Genomic DNA, 6,053 nt, shown 5'->3' on the forward strand with positions numbered 1-6,053 from the left:
TCTGTGTATTATCTGACTTTACCATGTCTAATTTATACCTTTAAGCGGAGCTAATTAGTTGTATAAATATATATCGTTGAACTAGATGTATAATTCATAGTTATAAATACATTTTTATAATAAACATCCATTAGATCGGACTAGATGGACAAAATTTTGACGTTGTAATTAGAGGTATTCATTTTTCTCAGGCTTATTCATTCTTATATCGAATTTCTTTCTGAATTACAGCGTCTTGTGACCTCAATATTAGGATTGTATTACTTTCATTCCACAGAATTTGATTGTTTCCGAACCTTTTATCATATGCGAGTAGAATATTCTTCAAATCAATAAAAACTGTTGTTACTTCGCGAAAAAATATAATTTCTTTGTCAATAAATCACTTAAAGTCAGCTTATGGCGTGTAAGGGATTAATCTTGATTTTTGACTATACTCGCTTAACGGTAACCAAAAAATCTTCATTATATGCTACCATTTCCTGTGATTATAGCCACTAGTACTCCATTTTCTTGCAACTGTTACGATGATTTCATGTTGTTACAACAATAAATTGATATTCAAGTTTTATTTAACTGAAAACATCGAGTTAACTAATCAAACAGATTTAATGTTGCATTCACCATAAAATGCGGTTTTTACAACTCTAATCACACGCAACAGTTATTTGCTTAACTGCGAACAATACTTGAACCGTTCTTACAGCAATACTCATTTTACTAGAATTCCATGGTAATTAAAAAAATTACAACTTTTCTCAGTGTACATCGTGAATATTTTTCTAAATTCCACTTCACATTTATATACACCAGAAACTGAAGTGATTGACTTGATCTAATTTCAGAATCAATTTTGCTTTAACAACGTTTACATGTTTGTTACGCAGTGTCGCAAATTGATGTATAAACAAAAAGTGCTGCAAAAAATCGTCGAATACGTAACGATTAACGTAATTCAGAGATTTGTACAACAAATACCGAAGAATGCGTGAGGCGATTTCAGCCAACGTGTGTTTAAGCATCTATTTCTCTACTTACGAAAGAGAGAACTGAACCGACTGTTACTCCGCGTGGGGGGCAACGTGCAGGAACGTAGAAAGTCACGGAAATAGAGTGAATATAGTCTTGAAGGAATTTGGCGCGAGGTACAGGCTGCCAAATGACAGCGTGTGTCAAGAAATTCAAATTCCTCGAGCATGCCCTGCTTAATTTGAGCTTGTAAACGCGCAGCGAGCAAAGAATTGTAGCAATCATACATGTATGCCTCGCTGAATATTTCATCACACTAAATCAGTCGGACTCTAAAATTAAATGCTGATAAGCACCACAGAGTAAACCAACTTCAGTGTTGTCTAATTTTTTCCCGCAAGATGATTCTGACGAAAATTTTGATCTGCTGCTACATTCTTTACATTCCTTTCTCAGAGAGAAATAAATCACTGCTGTGGTATAAGAGAAAATTTAAATTAAGAATGTCTAATTGTTTTCAAATCAAACCCAAATTCGAGCACTTCATGAATTTTTTCAAATAAGTTTGCATAAAAAGTAGGTGTCTTGTGGTCACGTGAAGATTGTATACATACTGGATACGTAACTTTTCACGTAGTTTATACCTGCTTCGTTTTCAACGTGAAATCATGCACAACTCTACCGATCATCGCGTATAATTTGACGAAGATTATGTCGTTCGTCAACCTGAAATTCTGTTCATATATCTATAGTCTCAGAAGCCGTGATAACGAATTCGAACACTGCGAAAACTTCGCGAAATTATAATACGAGAAAATTTTCAATTTCAGGAGCACTAATCATTACACTTATAGTAATACAGTGAAGATCCAGAATGATAAAGTTTTTTGAAAAAATGATTCCGAAGTCTGATAGTCACATAAAACATAATTATAAGCGAAAAATTATGTCATTATCCTACTGGAAAGAACTGTAGCTCGTATTTTCTCTTGATAAAAAATGAACATAGGTACTCGTTTATCGTAAAAAAAAACTTTATACACCAAGTATTTATTTCGCAGTTTGATTCTCAGCGCTGCGGTAGAAAATATTTAGAACGCTGGCATCTCGAAGAGCAAACATGTGCCGATGTCTCGTGCGAGAAAGCAGTGCTGTTTCATCCTTATTTCTGGTATAATAATACACATCTACCGGGTGCAGCATTAAACACAGAGTTATGCAGGAGGCGCTTTCTTCGTTCCTCAAAACTGTGTATCATGTAATGCAAGAAAATATTGTATTCACGTAGTTACGATGTGTTAATTATTCTGTCATATTTTTGTCTTTTTTTAACTGTACACTAGGCTTCTTCAAAAAAACCTTCGTTTCTTTTCAATCTCCCACCACATGAAACCATAGTTTATAACATAATATTAGTCCTCGTGAAAGGAAATTGCCGTGAAATTTTTTGAAGCGGTGCCGCATTGAGTTTTTGTAATAGTCACTTTATTAACACGTAAGAAATCCAGTTGAAGTCGGAGATCAAAAAAAGAAAAAGGTATTTTTTTTTGGCAGTCTACTGCACACATTTCCCTTTAAATTGGAATAACAAAGACATGTAGATTTTGTTTTTTCGCAAATTTTTTCTCTTTCGAAATCGTAGTTTTATGTATCTTCGATGTTAGGACAAAATTTACACCGCTATTCGACGATGCTACTCTTTGAATGAAAAATATCGTATGTCAGATATCGTTGCATGAAATACGATGGAGAAAAGTGAAGTAGAAACTCGTCGCTGTCAGTCCGCACAAGTTCAGCTACGCGTCATGTTCTTCTTGATAAGTACATATCTTTCGCGTCATCAAGATATCCCGCGAACTCTGAAGGCTGGTGATGAAATGTACCAAGTGTCATCCTCTGCTGCATGGATTTTTCAATGTTATACCGAGTTTGGAGGAATGACAATTACGTAAAGGCAAATTGCGATAGCATGTTTCAATGTGAATGTACAAAATAAATATCAGAAGAAAATTTGAAAAATTGTTATAAATTAAACATGTGTACCTTGACAAAATCCTATTTACGAATAATTATTTCCCTTCTTTCGATTATACTATAATCTTGACCATTTTGAAGATATTTGAAATAGAACATGGATATTCAAGTTCTTTTTATAATTCCGGTATTATCTATTTTCATATCTATGAAAGATATTTATAACTTGCGAATGTAATGATTTGATAAATACCCAATGCGTGACTGTCTTGTGATGAGATTATTAAATAATATCGATGTTCGGTCAACCAACCTCCTTAAAAGGGAGGGGGGGGGGGGGGGTTCGGTGTAATTTTTATAATACCGCGTTTCTTGTTTTTGAAATGGTTGAAAAAGGTCGTATGAAGAAGTTCTCACAAGATTTATATCACGATAGCACATAATGTATGCGTTCTAAACTGAAAGTCTATGCGCAAGAAATTTTTGGCAGTAATACACAAGAAATCTTTGGCCAAATGTAATTTTTTTTTTTCAGTACACATACTACCTTAGGAACCAAATCGTATAGGGTGGAATTTTTTATTACATCTCTTTTACTTATTCGAGAAACTAGAACATAGTTTTTATCAAAATTTCACAGAAGTCTCCCTTCGAGGATTATGAGCGTGGTGTGACATGACCGATTTAAGAGATTTTCCAATAATCTATCTCATTCGTTCGTAAAACTGATTTAATGCGAAAAATAACCTCAAAATCTGCCCGTCTCGCGGCGAAATGAATAGATAAAAAATCCGTACGACATTTATTCAGGTCTAAATGAGCAGAGCACACTTTCCGACAATAGCACAATCATTTTACAAGAAACTCCAAGCCGGTTCAGAGTTTTACAAACGAATGAGATGGATTTCCGACAAAACCCTAAACCGGTCACGTGACATCACGCTTAAAACTCGGTAAAGGAGTCTTCAAAGATTGAATAGCGCGTCAAGCTTATTATACGAAGCGTTGGACGTCAGCTGGGGATGGCAACTAATGATTGACGAGCGCTCTCGCAGAGAAAGAGAGAGAGGGAGAGAGAGAGAGAGAGAGAGAGAGATTCGGTGGTTATATACGTCTCGTCGGCATGCCGCTGCTTTCGAAGGAAGGCTACGCTATGTATGTTATACGTATCTGATCATTCGACGATCCATCGGGCTCGCCATCACTGCGTCTCACATTAGAGGAGCTGCTGACCCCGTTGTCTTTTTCTGCACATTAATCCACGTTACAAGTATCGCATTTATGCCGCCCCGCTGAAACGCAGTCGTTAAAATCTACAGGAAGAATCTGAGCCGTCATCGGTCCTCGACGTCGTCTTTAGCTGCACGTCTTCATACGTACCTACGCCTGCATTATTATACGCTGCAATTCATCCGCTACGACGGTTATTCACTCGGGGGAAATCAGTCGGTTTAAAATTCCAGCGTTCAAATTTAGAACCGGAAATAGAATTCAATGCCAACGTTTACGATTGGTGCAGGATCGAAATCCTATTTTCCAGGTTCAGGAAAGCAGCGAAATTCCACCATGAAAATTACGCGGTCACGTGGGAAATTTTCACCAGAAATAAAGCGGCACGGAGGAAATTTCGTGAATTGAAAACCATGAAATCACTAAAATCTGGGGAAAAGAGTTGAGGCATTAGGAAATTATGTTATATATAGATTTTATCACGATCTCAGCTTTCTTTACCGCGCAATACTTCAAAATGTTCTTTCTAATTTGTCATTGGAAAGCGAAGAAACTATAGAGAGATTTAACCAGCTCTGATTACTTGTTATATCGTTAAAATCACCGAATTCGGATACGATGCATAAAAGACCCACAAATTTTACGAGCGACGATCGCCCGTCGTTTGAGTTATGTCATTCATTAGTATTTGCAGGGTATCATACTGAAAGAAAAATTATGAAAGAGCAATCAGCATTTATTGCGATACTTAATAAAAATTTTACGACATAGGGTGACAATTGCGTGCTTGGAGATTTTAATCTGCAATGAAGCAACAATGCTATTTGTAAGACCGATTAGTCTAAGTAATAGACTAATGTCAGATAGATCAATAATCGTGATTGGTTCTAACTAAAATTGAATTTGAAACATGCACGAAAATTGTGAAGTAGCTGAAGAGTTATTTCACATACGCACGTAAATCGCCAAGTATTATACAGCGTCAAGCTTAATCGACTTGCGCAGTACGTTGCAGACAAAACTCACCTTGTGCTAATATTTAGCTTAAATTTTGGAGTTTTACGAATAAATGAGCTCATCGGAGCACATAAGTCTTGATCTGAAAATAAAGATTGCGAAATTCACCTTTTGGTTAAAAATTTTCTCATTGAATATTCGTTTTCTATTCATTGAATATAGAATCCGTAGAAAACATGCGATGCATTTTTTGCTGGAGCTGAGTTAAGAATGCATTCGATACATTGCATACATTTTATTTTACACTCACGCTGTTATTGGATTATCGATATATCGATACCTCAACAGCAAAAAAATCTCAGAAAAAGATTTGGAGAATCTCAGAAAAACTCCAAAGAAAGGTTATAAACAAAAACCGCAAAGAATATCGTATGAGTAATTTATGATGTATTTAAAAAATGAAGTGAATTATGCTATCGCCTCAAAAAATTTACTTTTTTGTTAAAAACTTAATGGTTCAATATAAATTTGAAGCCTTGGTAGAAAATTACATTCGTTTAAGATTTACATATGAACATCACGAAAATAATTAATTTTAGCATTTTTAGTGTAGAAGTGATAAATATTCTGACCACGTTCCAGCGTTTTTCCTGACCTTATTAATTTCGCGAAACTAATCGTAAAATGTACTAGAAAGACAAACATTCATTCAATTACCAAGGCAGAATTTCGAGTTTCTAATTTATGTTCAAGTTGCCGATAAGAGCTTGACCCTAAAGTATGAAAACGTCGTTCTAGTCAAACCACAGCGATTATGAGGGTTTCTCACAACTGCCGGCTTCTAATGTGGAACAGGAAAAGAAAATGATTTACTGAAAACCCAAACTCTTCAAAAATTAATATTCAGGGTGACGTTAAGGAAA

Source organism: Neodiprion pinetum, chromosome 4 (assembly GCF_021155775.2).
Source record: "Neodiprion pinetum isolate iyNeoPine1 chromosome 4, iyNeoPine1.2, whole genome shotgun sequence".
In the NCBI taxonomy this organism is placed as follows: domain Eukaryota; kingdom Metazoa; phylum Arthropoda; class Insecta; order Hymenoptera; family Diprionidae; genus Neodiprion; species Neodiprion pinetum.